At 43.9% G+C, this 25,739-nt stretch overlaps 1 long non-coding RNA gene across 1 annotated transcript in view; it reads right to left on the reverse strand.

Moving 5' to 3' along the window:
* Nucleotides 1-25,739, reverse strand: part of LOC146865332 (uncharacterized) — a 142,589-nt gene that overhangs the window by 67,097 nt on the left and 49,753 nt on the right. Inside the window, exon 2 of the long non-coding RNA XR_014976622.1 lies at nt 5,274-5,418. This is a non-coding gene — a long non-coding RNA (uncharacterized LOC146865332). The remainder of the gene's footprint in view (nt 1-5,273; nt 5,419-25,739) is intronic.

Consider the following 25,739-nt stretch of genomic DNA (forward strand, 5'->3'; position numbering starts at 1 on the left):
GGTGAAATTGGCCTCATATTTGCCCATTTGCACTTTTAACTCCTTGTATGCTGCTTGAATTTTGTACTGTTCAATGAAATGTGTGATTTTAAGGTTTCCGCACGTATTTTATCTCGTAATTATTATTAATAAACTCTGGATGATTTGCTATATCGGAGCCTTTTCTGTAACTTTTATGTGGAAGTCTTTGGAGCTTCAAATCATAATAAATTGAAATTTAAATTGGCGTTGTAGCCCCTATTCCTATGTGGGACGGGGTCACAAAGCAGGCGTACTGTGAATGTGAATGCTGGGGTGGAGGTCTGCTGTCCCATGCAGGCCTCCATCCTAGCAGTTGTGAATGTTTGCACGGTATCACAATAAACAGCTGTCTCATAAAAACTCATGGGCTGGACAGATTGCAGTGTCTTGCAAAACCCTTCGCTGTGTTTGAGGATCCCTTGCAATGCAATACAAAAATCAGGAAGCCATCAGCCTCTTCTGAGCTTCAAGCATCATCATGGAAACCACATATATGACTCTGACATGATTGACTGCTGTCAGGTGAAACTGGTTGTGCGGAGCTGATGGACATCAGAGGAAGGTTAATAGCAGCACAGCATAAATGTATGAGTTTGTGAAATATTGTTCAGATATGTGGCACAATATGGTCATTTTATGGCTTTAAGTTTAAAGAAGATTTTATTGAAGAAATAAAGAAAGTCCAGAGCAATAATAGCATACATTTTGTAAAAAGAATACATTGTAAAAAACTTCATAAAAGTACAAAGAAAAGGAAAGAAAAAGAAGAAAGGGGAGAGAGAAAGAGGAATGTCATCGTAAACATATTACAACAGTATATCTTAAAAACTAACAGCGTAAACAAAAATAATTTCACGATTAAGAAATTAATAATTCAACATGCGGCAGAACAGAAATGATAATCAACATTCAGTAATAATAACAATTTCAAGGGGGCTTAGAAACTTCCTCATTGCGAGGGCTATGTAGTGGAGTAGGTTGGGCAGACAAATTCAGAAAGGTAGTAATGGGTAACCACAATAAATCTCGTTTAATAGCAAGGCTAATGGGATGGACATAAGCCCTGTCTAGTCTATGATTATAGCAAACCCCATACCACCAGGCTTGATAAGAAATAAGGGAGGTATCCTTCCATGCTTTCGTGATTTGTTGAAATGCCACAGCTAGAAGGAGGTCAACAATGGAAGTGTTAGTACTAAAGGAGGACCATACTTGCGAAATACTACCAAGAAAAATATGTGAGATAGAAAAGGGGAAGTTGGAAGAGAAAATGGTATTAATTTGGTGCCATACTTTACCCCAGAAAAGATGAACAGCAGGACAGGTAAACAACATATGTTTAAGATCGGCTACCAAGGCCGAACAAGACCAACAGCGAGAGGGGATAGAAGAGTCAATTTTATGTAGTTTGGAAGGGGTGATGAAAAGTCTATTATATATGAAAAATAAAGTTTGGGTTGTATTTGCTGCTCTAGAAGATTTCCTTATTTTGATCCAGATGTTAGCCCAGGTAGAAGTAGGAAAAGAATCATCTAAATCCGATTCCCAGGCGCACTCCACAGCCGACTTCTCTCGATGAGCAGACGCATCTCGCAATTTTTTGTAAATCTGAGAGGCGGAGGGGGAGGAGTGCAAAAATGTTAAGGGAATGGGAGAAGAATTATATTGTATGGAGGTACAAGTAAGAGCATCATAAGCAGTTTGGACCGCCGTTTTCAATAGAGTATATTTGAAATAAAAAGATAGGGGGAGAGAAAAACGAGTTTGAAGAACAGAAAAGGGAATAAAAAGTCCCTCTTGAAAAAGCTGATGAGTCCATTTAAGACCAAGGGATAACCAATCATTCCAAAAAATAGATCTATTTTTAATTCGGATAAGGTGATTGTACCAGATAGGAGATTGTAAAAAACGGGCACGATCATCTAAATTATGTAAAATAATAGGACGAAAGATTTTGCGAACATGTTGAAGGATGGGAAGAGAAAATTTACCGGAGCACGTGCCAAGGAAACAAACTCTTCAAACGTAAAGGGATGAAAAAAGGAGGATTCAACCTCTACCCACAAAGGTTGAGAAAAGGGATCAGAGATATGATCGGAAATGAAAGATGCAGAGTGAGTAAGGAAAAAGGAAGTGTGATACGAGAAGAAGTCAGGAAAATTGACACCACCTAAATGCTTAGGAGATTTAAGTTTAGAAAAAGACATTCTGGGTGGCTTGTTCTACCATAAGAATTTTGATAATAGAGAATAAAATATTTTTGTAATAAGATTTGGGAATATTGACTGGAAGATTCGATAAGAAAAATAAGATTATTGGAACTAACATAATTTTGATAGAATCCAATCTACCCCACCAGGATAAGAACAAAGGATTCCATTTGTTCGTAGAGACAGTAAGGGATGATAGTAAATTTTTAAGATTCAATGCTACAGTATCCTTAATAAAAGGCGTGAACCAGAGACCAAGGTATTTGATTTTAGTTGGACTCCAATGGAAGGAAGAAGTTAAAAAGTCAGCATGAAAACAGAGTTTATTTAGAGGAAGGATTTCACATTTATCTACATTAAGTTTATAACCTGACACTGATGCATAATCCGAGACCTCTAATAAAAATTTCGGGAGAGAAGTATGAGGGTTCGAGATAAATAGAAGGATATCATCTGCGTACGCAGAAATCTTTAGCTGTTTATCACCAAAGGGGAAACCAAAAATCTCATCGTTCCTACGAATTTTTGTTAGGAAAGGTTCTAATGCTAAAATAAATAAGAGCGGAGAGAGCGGACATCCTTGCCGGACACCACGAAGAAGAGGAAAAGAGGAAGAGACAAGTCCATTAGCTAAAATAAAAGACCTAGGAAAAGAATAAAGTAGTGAGATATATGAAAGGAATTTAGGACCACAACCGAACCAAGAAAGAGAAGAAAAAATAAATTGCCAGTTGACTCTGTCAAAAGCTTTCTCAGCGTCCAGTGCAACCGCTGAAAAATGAAGCCTTGTAAGAATGAGATTTGCTTAAGACATTAAAGAAAAGACGAGTATTATCAGAGAGATGACGGCCTTTGATAAAGCCACATTGCTCTTTACTAATTAATTGTGGGAGAAATTTTTCCAAACGAAGCGCAAGAATTTTTGCAAAAATTTTATAATCTAGATTAATTAAGGAGATTGGCCTATAATTTTTACAGAGAGTGTGATCCTTGTTATCCTTAGGAAGGAGACAAATTAGAGCTTCCTGAAAAGAACCATCAGATTTCTGTGTTGCAATAAAGAACGAAAAAAGTTGATAAATTCGAGGAAGAAGTAGGGAGGAGAAGTGGGAATAGAATTCTATGGTAAACCCATCTGGGCCAGGGGCCTTACCCCTTTTTAGAACTTGAATAGCCTCCAGAATATCCTTATGCGTTATATCAGCCTCTAATGGGGAAAAGTCAACATCTGAAGAGGAAGGTGAAGGGATGGAAGACAAATAGCGAGTGATATCAGATAATAAAGGGGAGGATTCAGGAGTGTATAATTGCTGATAAAAGTCCGTGAATTCGGCTAAAATATCTTCATCTTTATGAACCATAACATTAGAGGAGGTAACAATGGATTCAATTTTTGTACGCTCTTTCTTAACTTTGAGGTATCTAGCTAAAAGATTACCGGCTTTATTCTGTGCGCTGTAATATTTAGCACTAGACTTAAGCAAAAATAAATTGGCAGAATCAGTAGAAAGTTTATTAAAGGAAAGTTTAGCCTTAATAAGACTGTTTAAGTCAGATTGTTTCTTAGAAATATAAAAGGAATGTTCTAACCTTTTAATCTGTGTGCTAAGTAGATGAATAGACTGAGCGGCTGAGCGGCGTTTCCGTGCCACAAATGTAATAATGAAATCTCTAGAAGCAGCTTTGAAGGTGTCCCAAATAAGGGAAGGGGTTAATTGAGACGAGTCATTATCATCAAAAAATGAAGAGGTAAATTCAAGAAAGGCTTGTGTAAACTTCGGGTCCAATAAAAGAGAGTTATTAAACCTCCATCTCCTAGTGCCTTTCACAGGAGGGATTAAATCTAAACTTAAAGAGACTGGGGCATGGTCAGAAATTAAAATAGAGCCTATATCAGAGTGAGTAATGTGTTGAGTAAGGGCTTTGGAAATAAAAATATAGTCTAACCGGGACTGGGAAGAATGAGGGGGTGAGTAGAAGGTGTATTCTTGAAGGGTAGGATGACAAAGCCTCCAAGAGTCCACAAGTGCCCTTTGAGAAATAGTGGAGGTAAAGAAAGAATGCATAGGGGAGGGAGAGAACCTAGAGTCAGACCTTCTATCTAAAAATGGGTCCATAACCATATTACAATCTCCACCCAAAATTAGATAATCATCAGTGTGTTGCATGAGCAGGGATAGAATATGGGGCCAAAAGAGTTTATCTTGTCCAGTGGGAGCATAAATATTAAAAATAGTTAGAGGAATTTTATTAATCAACAAAGAGACTACTACCCACCTACCCTCTAAATCATTATCTTGTTTAAAAAGTTGAAAATCCAAACGCTTATGGCATAAAATAGCAACACCATTACGCTTTCCAGAACCAGGCGAAGCAAAGACATGACCAACCCAATGACGACGTAACTTAGGAATTTCAGGATCTTTAACATGAATTTCTTGTAATAACGCAATATCCCCTTTTAAATTAGCTATATGAGACAATACTCGTTGACGTTTAATGGGTGAACCCAGACCCTTAACATTCCAAGATAAAATATTCAAAGACATCTAAGGATAAAAGTTAAAATGCAATTTGAGAGAAAACATGAAAGTATGAGTAATTAAGGAGTGAAAAACAACTGATACAATTGCAAAAGAAGGAAAAACAAAACAGTGCAGGCCGAAGAATCATTAATGTAATTAAAAAGAAATAAAATACATAACCATATACGTAACTGAAAAACTGTCATAAACACATTATATTTAGAAGAGAAGGAAATTAAAAAATTAAGAAAAACCTGAGATTGAAAAAGGTGAAGGGAATGGAGATAATAGGTTGAAAAGGAGAGCCAGAAAATAGATCGAATTAAAGGAATAAAAGGAGAGAGAAACAAAGAAGAAAAAGAGCAAGGAATAAAAACAGAGAGAAAAGTAGTTAAATAGAAAAGGAAAAAGAAACTAGGAAAAGCAAAAGAGGGGAACAAAACAAAGACAAAGAGAAGAAAACAAGTCAGAAGAAACCATTGAAGTAAAAATGAGAACACAATAGCAATAGACATACCACAAGAAGACAAGAAGGATGAGGATGGTGAAACCACACAAGGGAGAGGGAACGCCGAACGGGAAACCGCAGAGCAACAACGACAAGAAGGGCGTCATCCAGGAAGACTGAAGGAGAGAACATACAGGGGGCCATATATCCAAATCTAAGGAGAGAAAGACAAAACACATAAGTTAACATCCTATAACCTTAATGCCAAAATAAAACAGAACAGAACATCAAGTAGCCAATATGAGGGGAACAAAACAATTACGATCTGGATACATCCATAGAATCATTACGACAGGTAGTCAAAAATTGCTGAAGTACAGTTGGATCTTCATAAGATGTAGTCTTATTGTTATAAGTCACCTTAAAAAGACAGGGGTGAAAAAGACCATATCTAGCATTGAGATTTCCAAGAGCAGGTCTCATTTCCAGGAACTTTTTCCGACGGTCTGCAGTCACCTTGGCATAGTCCTGAGTGAAAAATAAATTAGAACCATGCCATGAAATCTTTCCTTTTTGCTTGGCAGCTTGAAGTACCTTGAGTAGGTCAGTATATTCCAGAAAATATAGAATAACACCTCTGGGTCTCGCCGAGGGTGAGGAGGGACTAGAGACCCGACCAAGGCGATGAGCACGTTGAATGTTTAAAGGAGGAGATTCAGGAAGCCCAAGAAGAGACGGTAAAAATGATTGGAAAAATGAAATTGGATTAGAACCTTCAAGACCTTCACCCAAACCATAAATACGCAGGTTATTGCGCCTATTGCGGTTTTCCAATTGCTCAACTTGTTGCTTGAGATGGTTAATCTCTTTATGTAAAATGGGGACTTGATTCATGGATTCTTCTGATGCGTCAACTCTCTGTTCAAGGACCACAACCCTTTGAATAGTGTGAGACCAGTTGTCTTCAAGGCTTTGTAAAAGCAAGTTAGTTTCCTCCATATATGGCTTCAGAGCATGGATTTCCTCAAGGAGAAGCTCCATAGAGACTGAAGATGGCGGATTAGTGGGAGAAGGAGGGTTAATTTTTACCCTTTTGCCGGATGGAGAAGCCGCTGGTAGTTTGGAGACCTGTTTGGGACGAGTGCCTGAAGTAGTCGAAGCTTTAGAGTCAGAGGACTCAAGGGGTACTTCATCCATATTGTCACGAAGGACATTGAACGGATTAGTATCAGCCATTGGAGGATTGCTAGCCTGCTGCGCCCCAATACGAGCACCACGAGGCATTACCATGAAGAAAAGGAAACAAAATTCCTCTTTGAAAATGTGAGAGAAGGTCACGAAGAAAAGAAGGTTCGAATAACAACAATGTTCAATATCAGAGTAGGTCCGTGAAGGAAATGTTTATGTAAAGTAAAAATAAAAATGAAGAAAAAGAGGCTGCAGTGAGCACTTCAGTAAATACTACGACGAATTCAAGAAAAATTGCCTTCAAAAGGTGAGGAAAAAACCTTTGCGTAGATACTGACAGCAAAAATTCTGAAAAGAGTAGCAGTGGCAGAAAGGCGAAGGATCCATCAGGAGAACAACAGCAAAGAAGAAAAAAAAATGGCGGCTGCAGCTCTGACGGGCTGCATTTGAAGAGATAAAGTCACCTTAACATCCTGGAAACGCTCCGCAAATCATTCCAGCGGTAGCAGAGGTGTTCCGACGGTGAAAACGCCGTTTTTCACGATCCGCCCCCGAGAAAGAGAAGCCTGGAGACTCCCTGCCGCCTACGTCGCCGCGGAGCTCCCGAAATCGGCGGCCATCGCCAACGGCTCCGAAGCCACGCCCCCGTCATTTTATGGCTTTGATTGATATTTTATGTGTACGGGACCTCTGAAGTGTGTTTTGGCCTTGGACGTAACAGTACTGTGCTCCTCTGACATAAGTTTGTCAGAGGATATTTGGCTTCACCGACTGTGACTAAAATGGGCGATGAATTGTCCTACAAGATTCTGCAGTGCAGAGCTATGCCGAGTATGAGGTTAATGTGTGTGTGTCATTGCCTTACAAATGGGAAACTATGGATGGTGACTTAAAATGGCAGCATGCATCTGTTACGCATTTTGTTCCACTACAGTAACCAAGCTGCACTCTAGTGACTGACACCTTGTTATTTTGACGAAATCCAATATGGCCACCACACAGCACTGCATGCGTGCTGTAACAGCAAGGCCATATTGTTAGTTGTAACTTTAATCTGGATCGGTGTAGATTTAAGTATTTCCCGGGTTTCTCTAATTTTTGAAATTCATGTTTAAATTGAAAGCCTAGTAGTAAGGAACCCTCCGATTATTCCTGTGTTTCATTAGGGTGTCCTGTTGCTGTTTACCTGAAGTGCATGTCATTGAAATGTGAGTGCAGACAAGGACGTAAGGTGAGCAGGAGGAAGTCTAAATCAGGACTTTGGCAAAATAACTATGTTACGTCCATGAATCCTTCTGCTGGGTGTCTGTGGACCTACTGGCTCTCCCGACATGGGCTCGGTTAATAGTTTAGTCTGCAAAAACGGTGTAACTTTGGGTGATCTCTGTATTGTCCTGCTTTCGGAATGCCATGGCTGGGGATTGGTGCTCTTAATCTTCTAAAAAAACAACTGAATTTGGGACTGTAAATAAAGTTTGCCATAGTAAAAATATAGAAGAAACCGTACCTACCAGTAGAAATGATGGACAATGCGGATTTGCCTCAAAAAGTCTATCTCTATAGATTCCCATCTAGATCACGGCACCAGCATTTACCTAGAAGAGGCTGCCAATACTGTCCATCACTTGAGCTGGGGCAGTATGCCACAACTAGGACTCTAATGCGGCTTAGGAAATGTGTCCATGTGTCGTAAGAGTTACGTTCTTGGCAGTCTCTAGTACGAAAAATTATTCTTTTCAAATCCAAGTCCCTGGAGCATTGAGCCTTACTGGAGGGATTCCAAACTTTGCCTGCAACATTTCAGTAGTACCAACTTGGGTGAGCAGTTAAATTGGCCACAAAACGCAAACCAGTTAGCATAGCACAAAGGAAATCTACTAGTAAGGCCTTTGGCTTTCGAGCGACAGTAAAATGCACAACTGCAGCTTTGACGACAGATCCATCACTTGAAATTCAGGAAACTTGTGAAACTTTGATTTCCCACCACCTCAGTTAGTGGACCGATGAGAATGATTGCTCCCTCTCGAGATATTTGTGGAAGTCTGCTCTTAACCAATATAAATTAAGATAGTATGCAACAGCCACACAACTAGAGCTAGGGTAAAAGGCATAGGTCCAGGGTGACCAGGCGTCCCAGATTTGCCCGGACGGTCCCTGTTTTTCAACAGTTGTCCTGGCAGATTTTGGTTAAAATTGTTCATGTCCCAGTGAGAGGCCCTTTTCAGGTGCTCCAAAGCAGGTCTAGTAAGCAGCTGTTATCAGCAAGCAATGTAATTAACAAACATGATGCTGGTTTTAAAAATTACCTTTTATGTATTTTCTTAGTGTCTCTTCTGTGTTTCTGTGTGGATGAGGGCTGTCATTCTTTGCCACTTTATTGATGTAAATTTGTAGTCCTTCCTCTCTTTTTGCGAAATGTCCCGGGTTTTAGGTCGCACGACGTGGTCACCCCACAAAGGTCACCTATGCATGTGAACGGTATTTGAGATTTGAATGTTTATTACAGCATGCCAAGTTGGTGCAGGTATAGAAAGGGGTGAGCCAGAAAATCCAAACATTGGTAAATTACCCTCAACACATGCGTAGCCATCAGGGCTCGAGTCGGGGTACCACGCGGGTGGACGGCGTCCCCCCACTTATTTTACCAGGTTTTTCCGGGTGGACGCCGTCCCCCCTGCCCCAAAGCTGGACAGCATTGTGTGAGCAGAGAGCCCGGGTGGGAGGGAAGTTTCCCGTAAATTGCCAAAGATATGCTAATATTTGTAATTGGAGACTTTAAGAGGCACCGGTGGTGTGTGCAGGCTGGAGTGATTGGGAGGCGGAGCGAGCAGGCGTTGGCGGTTAACGCTTGGAATGTGTGTCCTTCTGTATCGATTCTTGTGCACTTTTGAGTCCTTCCTTGTGCAACTGGGGCACCCCCTCGGGGGAGTGGGAGGAGGGGGGGTTGCAAAGGACATCGAGGAACAGACCAGGGGTAGCAGTGCTGTGAAATGCCCCGTCATCTAAAGGCATATGAATACTCATGAGATTCCTGTTGTGACGTCACTTCCGGTGACAGCGTCCCCCCACTTCTTTTCATGAGATTCCTGTTGTGACGTCACTTCCGGTGACAGCGTCCCCCCACTTCTTTTTTTAGGACTTGTGCCCTGGTAGCCATACATGACGCATGGTGTAGGTTACATACGTAAATCGATGTTTTAGTACATCTGGTCCAACAAGAGGCAAACCATAGAAACACCGGCAAATCTGTGAACCTTTCACTGCTCTGAAGCCAGCTGTAAGTCACAATGTCGAAATTAACAATCACAAATCAAAAAATGTCGCCTACATGTAATACTAGGCGACATTTTTGTGATTTGCGGTTGTTGATATTATTATTAACTCAACATCTTCTTACCTAGACGTATTATGCAAATTAAAGGTTATGTCGGCGTAGTGTTTGCAAAATGTTTGCCATGTGCTGCAGCGTGAGCCTGCACCATAAAAAACACACAACCGTGGATGCATAAACAGGAGAGTGACATGCCTCAATATTCCCGTGTTTCCACATTTTCCACTATCTATAAAAACAGTATTTCAAGTTGCACCCTTTAGAGGGTTTTATTCAGAGCACGCTACATGTAAAACAGCTGACATGCATTCCAAGTTCATAGTTCAAGCTCTGTTCAAGTGCGCTTTTGAACGGTCGCATCTCTACGGCGAGTCTGTCTGCTGAGTGGCTGGGAGCGCAGAGATCGATGAAGCCATGCTGGCCACCAGCTGATGGGGCATCGACCTCTGCCCTCAGGAATGCCAGGATTCCGCGGCTCTGTTTTCCCAGGTGTCATCTCTGGTTATAAATTATCCATTTATAGCGAATTCGGCACCTGCTTTCGTCACCTCGCGCTGCCAAGGCCTTGACCGTCTCATCGAGCGAGTATCGGCTTTTCCAGGAACGGAGACCCTGAATCTCCCGAGGTTGGCACGTTCTCGTGAGAATTCGGAGCGCTGACTCGTGCCAGGGGGCATTGATGGGGTCACCTCTTATCAGTTTAAAACACAGAGCTGATCTGGAAGCAAGAGGCGCACTTCTACACACGCTTTTCAACCAAATGCAGTGATTTAAATGGGCAGGTACTCACAGGTACTCAGTACCGGCACTTCTCAATTTTACCGAGGTGAGTACCGGCATTTGTCCACTGCCAAGGAGAGTACCGGTATTCCAGAAATGTGCGCTCATTGCTGCTAGTGCTGCTGAGCTCGAGGCAGTCAGAGTGGAGCAGATCTGTAGGGCACTCTGACATCCAAAGCGTCTCTCTGGCCCTTAGCTGAGCGGCTCATTTGCATTATGCACGGGATGTCTAAGTGCTGGGAGTTTCACCGTCCTGCTGTGTCTGACAGAGTGGTCCCCAGCCAGGCCCTGCTCTGTCAATCAACATCTGCACTGTCAAAGCTGGCGCTGCCAAGTAACTAAGGAATAATCAGAAGCACAGGCTGCGGTTCCGTGAATTCTGAACCCGTTCAATGAAGGTTGTCGTATCGTGATGATTTTGGTATCAGCGAACCGCGAATGACAAGTGCGGTATGCATGAGTGTTTTCGTCATGCTACACCGATGGATTCACTGTGTATTTAACGATCTAGTCTGCACCCTTGGGTTTCATTTTGTGCATAACCGCCATTTTGTGGTTGCCCTCACATAGGCTAATGACTGCAGGATGACTGTGGCCAAGCAAGCCTCTAGGGACGCATACACCTTAGCTTGAATTCGTGTTGACTCCTGTTTGACCTGAGTCAACTGACCCTGTTGCCCGAGGCTAAACTTGTTGAGCCAGTACCTCGTTAAGCAGCTGGTCAGATAGAGATCAAAGAGCAGGACATTATTGATTCTATGGCACACGCACACAACCCTCTATCTTGCTTCTCATCTGTTTCTGCTCCTTCCTTTTATGACTTTATGGCCTAATTATTGATTTGGGTTGAGGTCTTTTATGATGGGCCCGTCCGGCCTGTTCGAACAAGAATGCTGGATTTTTGTCATGGCGATGGGCTGGATAACTGAAAGTGGGTTTGTCGTTATGTGATGCCTCTGTAAATGTCATCCTCTTATTGGTCAAATTTGTAAGTAATTGATGCTAGCCAGGAACGTGGTTTTTGGCATAAAAGACGATGCTCCGCTCTATTTTTTTGAGCAGTCTCCTGAGAACATACATGATGTTGTACTTCTAGGATCTCTGTTACTGGCTGCAGCTAATAAATTTGATTTTTGATGTCAGCAGAAGAATCCCGTGTCTCTGTACTCTAAGACAGGTGGACCCGAAGACTTTGGGCGTGTCCCCTGCGCCGCTGGGTTTAAATCCCGGTTCTTCAGTTGGCGCCCAACTCTAGGACGACTTCAGCGGTACCGGTCCAAGCCTGAAGATCGTGAGGAGCTTCGTGTGAAAATTCTGGAGGGAGGCCTACCACTTCATCGACCCCTGTATGTCGTTGTGGTCCGAAAGTCTTTGCTGCGAAGTTCCCCGCTTTCCGACGGCTACGGAGGACTGCTGCCCTGACTGTCGCCCTGTCTTGGAGCCCTTTGATGATTTGTAAAGCGAGACGATAGACGGGTCTTCTGGCGACGTCATCGATATTTCAGTTAAGTATGAGTGGAGCGTCTCCCAGTCCTTAGTTTGTTTTGGTATCCTTCGGGATCGCTTTGATTTGGTACCTGCAGGCCCCAAAGCCGAGGGACTCGTGTATTCACGAGGCTATCGTTTTGATATTCCCTTGAAGTTGGAAGCTAAACTAGTGATCGAAGCTGCCTGGTCTTAGCAGACTTGGAAAGATATTTTGTTATGGTTGTAATAGGGATTCCCGATTGGAGGACTCGTGTCCGGTGCCTCCGATTGGAACTCCGACCTATGAGCTCTATTTAAAACACGGCGTGGGCCCCCTCACGTATAATGATGTATGGATTAGGTATACTAGGAAGGATGGTGTCCTAAAATGGCCCCAATATGGTAGTTATGACACGGAGATTTTAGATAATTTAGAAGTCAGACTCTTCAAAAAGAAAGCCCGGCCGGCAATGTTTGACTCTTTCCGCCTTTGGCGAAATGAAGCCAAACAAAAGGAAATTAAGATAGCAAAACGAAATAAGCGTGCACAAGGTATGTCGATGGTGCAGGCTGCTATACAGTTTAGGGATAATGAGGAAGAGCAAGAAAGCGAACAGATGTTTAGGCAACGTCAATTAGCGGTAGACAAATGTTATCCAGTTTTGCCGCCTCAACAGCAAGAACAAAGGAAAGATCTTGCGAAAGATCCTTTAATGTCGCATCTATTAAGTTCGCCACCCCCTTATGCTCAGAGTGCTACCGCACCTCCACCACTTGTAGTTGCGCAACCTCTGGTTGTTTTACCTCCAGTGGTTCCTCAACAGCCAGCTCTCCCTCTACTGGCTACTACTGCTTCGGCGCAGCCTTCTCAAGAGCCGCCGTCTTTGCTACCTCCTTCGTCTGCTACTCCTATACCTGTGTTGTCTGTTCCTTCTGTTACTGTTCCGACTTCAATTCCTTCTCATTCTGCTTTGTCTCCTGTTCTTTTGTCACCTTCTCCTTCTGCTCGACGGAGAATGACTGATGCGGTTGCTAGTCTTTTTTCTCCTCTAATGAGTTAATTGGGTATGTCCCCTGTTGTAGAGCGTAAGCAATTGCGTAGTCAATTGCCTGGTCCTGATGAACGGACAGTGCTGGATCACTTGGCGCGTAAATGGGTTACCTATCCTTCGCACTATGATCTTGAGGGTGATATGGATGTTTTCCATCAATGGGAAGCACCGAAACAGAGATACGTATTTGATATGATGTGTTCTTTCCTTCGTGAACAGTGGGAAGATAGTGAGGTAGGGCAGACTCCGCCTGAGTTGTCTCGTGTGCAGTCCGAGTTTGCGAAAGGAACTATAGTGGGTCTTGATGTTGAAAGAGCAGTCGCGACATTGTTGTCATTTAGGAGTGAGTCTCCTTCTAGGTCATTATTTGAGCCTGATACTTCAGTTAGGAGAAAGGCGCGTCAATATCCGATGCGTGAGGTTCCTCCCGTTTGGAGACCTGGTGATACGCAAGCTAATCCACCTGTTCTGCCACATTTCCAGCGCGTTTGGGTACATGTTCCATGGAAGCGTGCCAAAGTCCTAGCTCTAAAGCAGACTCTGCCTGATCCACGTAAAAATCCTGCGGGGTTTTATAAGGAGCTATCTCAAACTGCGGGTTCATGTATTATGAATTTGGCTGATATAGATATGTTATTCGGGAATGTTGTTCCACAGCCTATATGGAGTAAGATTCGTCATACGGATCATGCGCAGGAATTAGGTGATACATGGAATAATCTTAGAACTGCAGATGAAAGACAAGTAGGTGGTGCTAAACCCGAAGATGTGATTGCTGACCTCCCTGGTAGAATTATTGATTATATGAAGACTTTGATGCCTGCTATGCGTGTCAATTGAGACAAGTTGTCTGCATGCAAGCAGAAGAAAGACGAAACTGTGTCCGACTTTTTCACTCGATTTGAAGAGACATTTGCAGACCACAGTGGTCAAGACATGAGTACAGAAGGTGGTCAAAGGTTGTTCGTTGACAAGTTTGTGCATAATTTGCTTCCCGAGTTGTGCCATAGGTTGAAGGATTCTGAGAGTGCTTGGGCTGTTTCTTCGTCAGCACAGATATTGGCTACTGCCCAGTATTATGAGAATAGAAATAAGGATGAGATAGAGAAAGCAGATAAAAAGACTAAAGAATTGAAGACTAAGGTTCTTTTGCAGCAAGCATACCCACCTCGCAATACCCAGCGTGAATATCAGCAACCCCAACAATATCAGAGAAACTTGCAAAGGTTCGAGTCTTCTCAACAGCGTTTTCCTGTAGGCCCTAATCAGTGTGCGTATTGCAAAGAAGAGGGTCACTTCAAGAATAGTTGCCCGATTTTATTACAGCGCACGAATGGTGTTTCTGGTATGAGAGGTCGAGGTGTTCAACAAGCTCCGCGAGGTCGAGGACGTGGTATGTCTCAGATTGCGCGTTCCTTGCCTCCGCAGAATTCGATGAATTGTTTTGATCAACAGAATGGCGTGTCTGGTAGGACGGCTCAGTATTGTACGGACGATTATTACGTTGAAGGTGAGAATATGGAAGGTAATGATTGTTGGACAGCCACAGACAAAGAGAGGGAGTTGTTTCAGTTCCAGTAGATCAGAGTGGGCCTTATGTTGAAGTGATTGCATCAGGTGTGTCAGAGCCTTTTCTGTTGGATACTGGTGCTGCGAAGAGTTCTATCATGCACTCTAAACTCCCTGGCGCACCTTTGTCTGGCTTAACGAATGTTTCAGTAGGTTTTTCTGGCGCCCCGGTTAGTAATCCGATTTCTAGTCCTTTGTCTCTTTCTGTTGGACCTTGTGAATTCGAAGCACCCCTCATTCTGACGACAGGTTGTGGTGAGAACTTGTTGGGCTTGGACTTGTTGAAGAGATTGTATGTGACGCTTTATTGTTCTCATTCAGGAGTACAGCTTACATTGGGAAAGAGAGTGATCTCTCCGATGTATTTGTCTAAAGACCAACTTCCAGCTGAATTGTCTTCTCTTCCTGATTCTCTTTGGGCTACTGGTCCTAATGATGTGGGTCTTTTGGAGATTCCGCCATACGTTGTGACATTGAAGGCGAATGCTAGATTGCCACGCATTCCACAGTATCGTATCTCAAGTGATGGTGAAAGAGCACTCTTGGCGATCATCTCTGATCTGATTGAGAAAGGTGTGATTGAGGAAACGAGAGGTAATGTGTGCAATAGTCTGGTTTTGCCTGTTCTGAAAAGAACCGATTCTTCTTAGCCTCCTGTATATAGGTTTGTGATCGATCTTCGCGAGGTGAATAAGATCGTTGTTCCACAATTCCCTGTCGTGCCTGATATCACCGCTTTACTGACTTTGATTCCGGCTACAGCCACGTGGTTTTCGGTGATTGATTTGAAGAATGCTTTCTTCAGCATCCCGATTGCCGTGGAGAGTAGAGATATCTTTGGCTTCTCTTTAGGAGGCCGAAGTTTCCGGTTTAAACGCGCTCCTCAAGGCTATTGTGAGAGTCCATCGATCTATAGTCAAGCTTTGAAGACGCAACTTGATTTGTTGGTTTTACCTGATGGTGCTGCCCTTGTTCAGTATGTTGACAATCTTTTAGTTGCTGCTGACAATGAAGAGACTTGTAGAGAGGCTACTCTGTCGTTGTTACGTCACTTGTCTAATTTCCATCATAAGGTTTCTCTTTCGAAGTTGCAGTATTGCCGACAAGAAGTTACCTACTTAGGTCACCTCTTATCGAAGGAGGGAAGAAGATTGACCCCAGAAAGAATTCAAGCGATTGCGAAAATGAGTGTGCCTACGTCACAGAGAGAAGTGCGTGCGTTTCTAGGTATTACATCGTACTGTAGACAGTGGGTTCCTAATTTTTTGTTGCTCGCAAAACCTTTGATAGCTCTTACTGTTAAGGATACTCCGAATCCTATTCCTTGGACTGACGAATGTCAGAAGAGTTTTTCAGAATTGCGTGATGCGCTGTGTTCGGCTCCTGTGTTGGGTACTCCCGATTACAGTAAACCTTTCACATTGTATGTCCACGAGAGAGAGGGATGTGCATTGTCAGTTTTGACTCAACAGTTTGGCGATAAGCAACGTCCATGTACTTATTTTTCGTCGACTTTGGATCCGGTAGCCATAGCGTTGCCGAGTTGTTTGAGAGCTACAGCGGCAGCGGCTGTTTCAATCTGACAGTCTGCTGGTTTGGTGATGGACAATACACTGATTGTGATGGTTCCACATGCAGTGGATACCTTGTTGAACCGTACCAAGACACAGCACTTAACTAGTGCTCAGTTGTCAGGTTACGAATTGACCTTGTTAGCAAGTCATGTACATATGAAGAGATGCAACACGTTGAACCCAGCCACGTTGTTGCCGATCTCAACTGAGACAGATGATACCGAACAGCATGATTGTTTTCTTAGGACTGAGGAAGAAACGAAAGGGAGGATAGACCTTAGGGACACTCCTCTTGCAGAATGTGATGGTACTTTATGGGTTGATGGTTCGTGATTCAAGCTTCCGAATGGTGATACGACTGCGGCATATGCGGTTACGACTTTGCATACGATTGTTGAAGCTGCTCGTATCCCACATAATTCAGCACAAGCGGCAGAGTTGATTGCATTGACAAGAGCGTGTGTGTTGTCGAAAGGGAAAAGAGTGACTGTGTACACTGACAGCCAGTATGCGTTCAGTGTTGCTCTTAGCTTTGGACGATTGTGGAGAGAACGTGGGTTTCTGACTTCGCATGGGACCAAGATCCAACATGGTCAATTGGTGAATGAACTTCTTGAATCTCTTACTTTGCCGTTGCAAGTTGCGATCTTGAAATGCAGTGCGCATAAGAAAGTCACGGATGATGTTGGTCGTGGTAATGCGTTTGCAGATGAAGTCGCGAAAGAGACTGCGAGAGATGTGATGAGTCGAATGTATGTCGCGGGTTCGGCGAGATGGATTCCAGATAGAAGTATGTGTGAAGATACGATTGAGAGTGTGAAATCCATCCAAGCTGAAGCTACAGAGAAAGAGTTGAATGAATGGAGAGAAAGCAAGGGTAAATTAGACTCGAATGGTTGTTGGGTTGAGTTGTCAGAGCATCAGCGATGGTTGTTGCCTGATGCGTATGTACTTCCAGTGGTTACGATGGCACATGGAATGGCCCATATCAGTGTGAAAGGGATTTGTAAGTTGTGGCCCCAGTATGACAAAATGCTGGAATTCCTAAGTGTGCAGAGAATTTGGTCAAGAACTGTATGGTTTGTTTGATGTACAATCCTGGTAAGGGAACTCCAACTCCAGCTGGTCATTTTGCTCCTCCCACGTATCCCTTTGAGGCTTTGCAGCTAGATTTCATCCACATGGAGAGGTGCAACAACCTGAAGTATGTCTTAGTGGTTGTTTGCTCTTTTTCTAGATGGGTGGAAGCCTACCCTTTGAAGGACAATACTGCCTTGTCCACAACTAAAGCCCTTATTAAGGAATTTTTCCCTAGGTATGGGTTGCCGAGAATGGTCTGGAGTGACAATGGGAGTGAATTTGTGGGTCAAGTGATGAAGAGAGTGTGTGATGGGTTAGGAATCCGGCAGAAGTTCCACGCTGCCAATCATCCCCAGTCAGCTGGTCTAGTTGAGTGCTACAATGGCACGTTAAAATTGAAATTGGCCAAAATTCAAGCGAGCTCTGGTCTACAATGGCCTGATGCCTTGCCGTTAGCCCTTCTGTCCACAAGAATGACTGTGCATTCGCGAATTAGTCTGAGTCCTTATGAGGTTGTGTTTGGTCGCCCGGCAAATATTTGGGGAGTGCCACGGCCGACAAAATTTAGTGAGATAGAACACCCTGTATTGCTTGACTACCTGTACGAATTGACGGCTAAATTGCGTGTTCTGCATCAACAGGTTCATGATACTTTGCCACAGGTTTCTGAAGATCCAGGGCATGCCATTGAACCTGGCGCATGGGTGCTCGTGAAGAATTTTCAGCGAACCAAGAACGAGCAGCCCCGCTGGACAGGACCTTACCTGGTGTTGTTGTCTACCCGTTCTGCGGTACGAGTGCACGGTAAAAAGAACTGGATTCACGGCGTACATTGTAAGAGGGCCCCTTTGCCTCTGCCGTACGACCGGTGGGTCCAAAAAGGACTTCCTGATTCTGAGACTGAGACCGTGCCTCGCTTTCTGCCTTTCAGTGATGCCCGTTTGATTGGAACAAACACTGAGCCAGAAAGCGATGATCTTCTTCAAGAAGCTGTGCCTCCATCGAACCGTTTGAACACTGTTGAACCTGAGCTACTTTTCCGAGAACAGACATTGCCTGGCAAAGAGCGTTATAATTTGCGACCAAGAGTCGCGGGACAAATACCAAATTAAGTTATTTCTTTGCTATTTTTAAGGTTAGCTCCCCTCCGAGAAACTATTTTGATTTTAGTTTTTCGAACCACCATCCGGGTTCAGCTGTAGGGTCGCGGTGCCAAGTCCTTGGAGTGCAAGCCGAAGACGTTAGGTCGACGGTTCTGGTTGGTCTAAGGCCGTTCCCTGGACCGACAGGCGCATTCCTTAGCACGGAACACCCATCCGCCGCGAGCAGCACGATTAGAGGATGGAGTTTTTCGGGATGGAGAGACCTACTAAAAGAATGAGCTTCAAGAGCAAAATGTGTATAATAATGAGTAGAAAACGTTTTTTAATATTATGTCTGTTTATACTGTTTAGTTTAATGATGTTTTTAATTGGATATGTGACATTCTCTTTTCAAGTGACATTCATGCCCACTACACAACCCATGCCTCCTCCTACTGTTTCTTCGCATTCTTTTCACCCTCTGCCCGAACATGAGTCCATTAGGAGAATGGAATTTGCTAATAATTCCTTTGTTCAGCTTCTGCACCAACACCAGCTAGTAGTGAACACAACTAATTGTTGGGTGTGTGGCCTTATGCCCCATACTACCGATAAAGGTATTCCTTACCTGGTCCTGCCATTTAGCTACAATGGTTCTGTGTGGGCATACAGAACAATGTTCATTTATGCCCGTGAAGTTAACCCCCTACGTTCTGTGAAGGATAATCCGAAGAATAGTGCTCTGGTCAAGGGCATAGTCGACATGATTAGAGGAATAGGTTCTTATGAGACTATCCTGAGAGATGAGACGCTAGCGCATATTGGATGGAATGTTACTGGATATGGAGTTAGTCTGAGTGGGAACCAGCGAGCGAAGAGATCCTCTCCGATTTGGATAGTACCCCATCAGGGTCATTACTGTCTGCAAGGTAATGGCAAGAATCCTAGAGCTCAGTTAGGGAACAGTGTTTGCATTGAGACATATGTTTTTGCATCCCAGACTTCCCCACCGTTTCTAGCAGCTAAGGGTACCTACTTCATTTGCCATGACAGAGCGTATACATGGTTGCCCCCTGACTTCTCGGGCACATGTTTTGTCTTGTTCTTGTTACCTCCTACATTTACAGCTGCAGCAGATTACCACAAGATGAGAGTCGTTAGAGGTGTCTTCAGTAAGGAAGATACCGCAGGACAAGAATTGAGGGATTTCTTGACGGGTTTTCTGCCGTTTTGGGGACCTATGGTTAACAGTAGGAACATACGGCAATTGACGAGAGTGGTTGAGTCCACCATAGTCGAGACTGCCGGCGCCCTTAGTAACTTGACTGCTGAGCTCCAGTCGGATCGCCTTATGACTCTTCAGAACAGAGTTGCGTTAGATGTCATACTTGCAGATAGAGGAGGGGTCTGTAAATTGATCCAATCGAGCTGTTGTGTTTTCATTCCAGACAACGCTCCGACAGTTTTCCAAGCCATCTCCAAGCTACATAAGCTCTCCGAGTCCGTACATGTGGACGAAGGAGATTGGTCGTTAATGGGATGATTCTGGGGATTGTTATCCACCTGGGGATGGAAGATTCTGATGGTCATTGGGATGGTATTAGCTATCCTTTTCCTGTTCTGTCTTTGTGTACAGTGTGCTCCTGCTATATGTGGCCTTTTTGCTACCTCATGTTCGAGGAGACCTGTCCAGAGAGAGTTACTAAGTTCCAGGATGATGCTACAGCAACATCTCAATGATCTGATGAATATAGACCTGGATTCAGATTGATGTGAGTTTAGGTTATTGCCTATGTAAGGGCAAAAGGAGGGTCTGTAGTTCCGTGAATTCTGAACCCGGTCAATGAAGGTTGTCATATCGTAATGATTTTGGTATCAGCGAACCGCGAATGACAAGTGCGGTATGCATGAGCGTTTTCGTCATGCTACACCGATGGATTCACTGTGTATTTAACGATCTAGTCTGCACCCTTGGGTTTCATTTTGTGCATAACCGCCATTTTGTGGTTGCCCTCACATAGGCTAATGACTGCAGGATGACTGTGGCCAAGCAAGCCTCTAGGGACGCATACACCTTAGCTTGAATTCGTGTTGACTCCTGTTTGACCTGAGTCAACTGACCCTGTTGCCCGAGGCTAAACTTGTTGAGCCAGTACCTCGTTAAGCAGCTGGTCAGATAGAGATCAAAGAGCAGGACATTATTGATTCTATGGCACACGCACACACCCCTCTATCTTGCTTCTCATCTGTTTCTGCTCCTTCCTTTTATGGCCTTATGGCCTAATTATTGATTTGGGTTGAGGTCTTTTATGATGGGCCCGTCCGGCCTGTTCGAACAAGAATGCTGGATTTTTGTCATGGCGATGGGCTGGATAACTGAAAGTGGGTTTGTCGTTATGTGATGCCTCTGTAAATGTCATCCTCTGATTGGTCAAATTTGTAAGTAATTGATGCTAGCCGGGAACGTGGTTTTTGGCATAAAAGACGATGCTCCGCTCTATTTTTTTGAGCAGTCTACTGAGAACATACATGATGTTGTACTTCTAGGATCTCTGTTACTGGCTGCACCTAATAAATTTGATCTTTGATGTCAGCAGAAGAAACCCGTGTCTCTGTAGTCTAAGACAAGTGGACCCGAAGACTTTGGGTGTGTCCCCTGCGCCGCTGGGTTTAAATCCCGGTTCTTCAAGGCGCAACTAGAGCCACATTTCGGCAGGGTAGGGGGTGGGACTACTACAAATTTCAGGGGAGGGTAATTCTTCCAGTGATAGAGTGGAGAGGCAGGGGCTCTAAGAAGGGGTGAAAAAACAACAATGCCTCGTTAGCAAGTAAATGGTCTTTTAAAGACCTGTGAAGTGCTCAGTTGCGGCTGTGTTTGTGCCCTGGAAGGTGTCTCAGCCGGACTGACACACATGACGGGTGTGGGGCTGAAGCACTTTGAACATGCATGAGCTATTTTACCCTTGGGTGAGCTTTACCAGCTAGGTTTACAATAAACTTTGTTTATTTGAAAAAGATCTGAGTTCAGAGCCATCTCCAACACAGGGCGGCATAGAGGAGAAGAGTATTTCACTTTTACAAGCATCTTTTTCTCAAGTCTATTTTTGCGCACTATATAATTATTGTCACTGCTATGATCCAGCTCCTTACCAGATATTGACACTAGATCTTCACTATCTTCTCAAATCAATTCCTTCTATGCTCTCACCTAACCGTTTCCAGACAGAAAATGTGCGAGGTGAGAAAGGTGGCTCCTAGGAAAACAGGCCCTGATTCCCAAAGCTTATTTCTACGAGTAGGCGTGCAAAATCCCATAACTTCAGGAGTATTTCAAGTGCATCACACCTACTCATAGAAAATATGTGTGCATAGTGCCCAGTTAGGATTCAGATCCAAGCTGCTCATGTTAACTTGTAGTCTTTGACAGTGTGAGAACATAGAAATGCAAAGATTTCATGTTTTCAGGAAGAGATTGAGAAATAAATATACACAAATGGTAGATAACATTTTCAAATCTCTCCTTATACCTTTAGGTTTTCTGTTTTCACTTTCTACTCATGTTGATTTTCCCACTTTTTGAATATGATGTACTACTGGTTTGGTTATCATTTCCAGAGAGTGGTTGGCATGGTATGACTGTCATTGGTTCCGTGCTTGTCATGTGGTGGATTGTGAACTTTGACTCCAAGCACCCATGAAACAGTTCCCAATACCGCTCTCATCAACCGCATCCCTTAAAAGCTGTAAACAAGAATTTTGAACATGCGCCTTTCTAATCTGTGAAAGATGACACCTGTGCCTACACCCTGTCCAATCTGAGACTACGAAAATTAATTGAATTGGGCCTATCTGGTCAGGTAGGACAACCCAGTACTATAATATACCTTCTGTAGCGTCTTCCCAACCAGGGTACCTGCCAATGACTTCACCACACACACTACACTACACCTTCCATCATACCTAGTGGCCAATTACGATCTTGCTAGGAAGGCATCCAGACGGATTCCGGAACAAGCAAATCGGAGCCTATGTTTCCGACCGAGTCATACCCCGTTCCGAGCCACCAAGTACGATGCGATGATCTCGTCTGCGTCGACCGAATAGTTTCTGAACCAGATCCTGTCTGTCCAACTCGTTAGGAGCTGAATCGAGCCGCGCAATGGAGCTGGATTGCGAACGAGCGAGTACAATGCACGATTCAGACAGCTGTATCGACTCGGTATCAGCTAGATGAAACGGCTGTCAGAATCGGACTTTGGGTGTCTGTAGCCCCTTCACCCAGCGCCCTCCGAATCAGTCACGAGGTGGTGCGCATGGGTCCCCCCGATCCAAGCATGCACAGTGTGGCGGGCAACATGGGGTGCCTGCCACAGGGTCTACGCTTCTCCCCACCCACCCCATTTTTGCTATGGGAGCCTGTGTACATGTCAGTACACAGGCTCCCATAGAGTTCAATGGGACTCGTGCGAACCGAGCCCGTCAGCATATGGCTGCATTGTACATGTTCCGTCGAACTCGCACAGCGCGATTCGCTAGGAAAGCCCTCCGGATCAGAGTCGTACGGACGGCTTTCCTGACGAGATCATATTCGAGCCCCTAGTGACTTCAATTACAACCTTGGATAGCCTCTTGTTGTTTCTCCTCTCATTTCCCACTACTGATGGCAGGAAAGGCATTCTGGAAAGACTTGCAGCAGAGTGTAAAGGGACAAATAGAAGTAATGACAAATTAGCATTGTGAAGTGCCAGTACCAACTGCAGCCACTATGGAACTCACAAAAATGGGACACACTGACCACGTCACCTTCTAACAAGTGCCATAATTAGAGCTAGAGATAGAAATGTACAAACAAATACAACATTCTGGAATTAACAGACAAAAGAGCTGACACTCCCCCATTCCTTCATAATGAGGCTATTTTCGCAATCACTCCAGAAATATACACTTGGAAAAGATCCGGTGTTCCCTTTTTTACTAAATTTGCAGGAGTTGCACACAATGCCACCTGTTCCCACTGGGGCCAGCAATACATTGCCGGCTGGAGAACTGGTGTAAGCAAAAAACCACCATATCAACACCACATAAGGAATTAGGAAAAGGTTTCCATGAGATTAATGGTTTTGATGAGCAGATTTGCCACCATAATTTCCAGACCTAATAATTTCAAGTGGGGGAGCCTCGCAGGACGTTATTATATCTTACTGAATTCTGATCTACCACGGTGACAATAGCTATTATTTATTTGCTGTAATTCTTGCAATAGGGTCCTGACCATTTTTTTGATATTGGCAATAGGGCTTTGAGTTCCACTGTGTCCCTGAGGTCATCTTGTGGGACTGATCCTTACCAGGAAACACTTCCTATGCAGTACCAGTCAGTGGGTTGTGTATGGATTGCGTCCAACTCGGTTTCTAATTTGTATTGACACATTGACTAAGTCTTCCCCCAGCGTGTTAGAAATCCGACTCCAAGGTTACCCCCAGAGACCGGATCACGAGGAGGTAGCCCATCTAGAAGCTATGGAAAAAACTGCAACACATTAACTGGCCAAAGATTTGGGGCCTCATTTACAAAAAAATGGCACAGGGCAGTGCTGCAAGGATTTTTGCCAGGTGCAGCTCGTCCATTTGAGCGGAGGAGCATTTCCCCACAAAGAAAAGCCCCAGACCAGTGCTGAAAAATAAAATGATAATAAAGTTTATTTATTGGCGTTCTATTTTCCAACAACAGACTCATCCCGAACTGAGTGACAGGATGAGTGGGGCCAGTACAGCCGAGTGGTAGCAGGAAGCTGTGCACTTTAAAATGCGCCTGTCTCTTTGACCCGCCATCTTGCGGCAGCCAGCCAAACATGCGCATTTTAAACTTCTCTAACCTAGCTGCCTTAGACAGCTGGGTTAGAGAAAGTGTAGGCCTCCAGTGCTCTTGACAGCGCTCAATGAGGCCACTCCCTCCAATCCTGGCACGGCTCTCATGCTGGTGAGAGCCGCACCAGGTTTGGTTAGGGGAGTTGGCTGGGACCCGCGTTGGGGCCTGACTTCAGAGAAGACCAAAGGAGGAGGACATTGCATTGCACTGGAAGGTAAGTGTAATTGAGTTTGATTATTTTTTGTGACCCCCTGGCCAACCACCCTCCGTACATGTCAGCCTCCACTGCTTTTTGCTGCACTCTCCTACACCAATTTGAAAGGGCAGGAATGCTCTGTATTTCTGTATGTCCTTTTAGCCGGCGCCAGTGCACAATTTGGTGCCTAGCACCAAGGCAGGTGTCTGCGTTGTTGGCAGCACTGTTTTTGTGCAGCAATGGATACCTTCCTGCACAAAAACAATTGCGAGATGCATTTTCTTTGTTCTATCTGTGCTGTATAATGCAGCACACATAGAATGAGGAAAAAACCAGGCGAAATGAAAACATTTCTCCTCATTACGGTTGACTGGGGATGTGTGAGGTTTTGGCACTGTCCCAGATTTATATGATTTCATAAATCTGAGGCAGCATCAAAATCCATGAGTGTTTCATGGGAACACCCACTGCAACGCTCATCGAACGCCTCATTGACGCAAAGTAAGGCAACCCAGCACTTTGCGCTTTTTTGCCTTACTTCATATCTATGAGGCCATGCAAAGCAACGTGGGGTGGCTTTGCATCGCCTTATAGATATGATTGACAGGCTTGCACTTTCTTTGAACCATAAACAATGATTAGTGGGTCAGAGGACCATGATAGCTGTCGGGACTGCCCATGCTCCCCCACTATGCTCCAACAAAAACCCGCAATTAGCTATGGCAAATTTTATTTCTCAATGTTCTCTTCAATGGAACTAATTTTGAGCTGATGTCAGTGGGTCCCAATTGACCGAAACCTCAGGGTAGAACCAAACTAGATCTCTCTCAGGAAGACCAGAAAGACAAATCAATTTGACAGGCAAAAGAAAAAAGACTGTCCGAAAAAATTAGTTGTAGTTGCCATTAGCACCCAGATAGATGCTGTCAATAATGGGGTCGTAACTCGTAAACCATAGATTGTGTATTATGTAAAATGGAAATATTACTTATGCCTTTATTTGAGGAATGCCCATAGACTCAATGAAGTATTTACTTTCTTTCTGGTTTAGTACACTAACAGTGAGCATTCTGACATGGCAGCATTTATATCTGTGGATGAAAAATAATGCATGAAGAGCATGTAGTTTTATCTAAATTAGTGGGCTTAGGAGCAAATTTGTGTGAATAGGAGGAATAAGGAGACTATATGCCAAGATGGCAGGATTATTAACCACTTTTATTTTGGAGCAGGTTAGACTGGCATTATTGGAACCCTTAAAGAGAATAAAAAGGTCAGGGGATGACTAATATATATAGGGGCTCATTTATGAGCCCCTGCGTCACTTTTGCGCCGCCGGTGCGTCACT

Source organism: Triturus cristatus, chromosome 2_1 (genome assembly GCF_964204655.1).
Source record: "Triturus cristatus chromosome 2_1, aTriCri1.1, whole genome shotgun sequence".
Classification (NCBI taxonomy): Eukaryota; Metazoa; Chordata; class Amphibia; order Caudata; family Salamandridae; genus Triturus; species Triturus cristatus.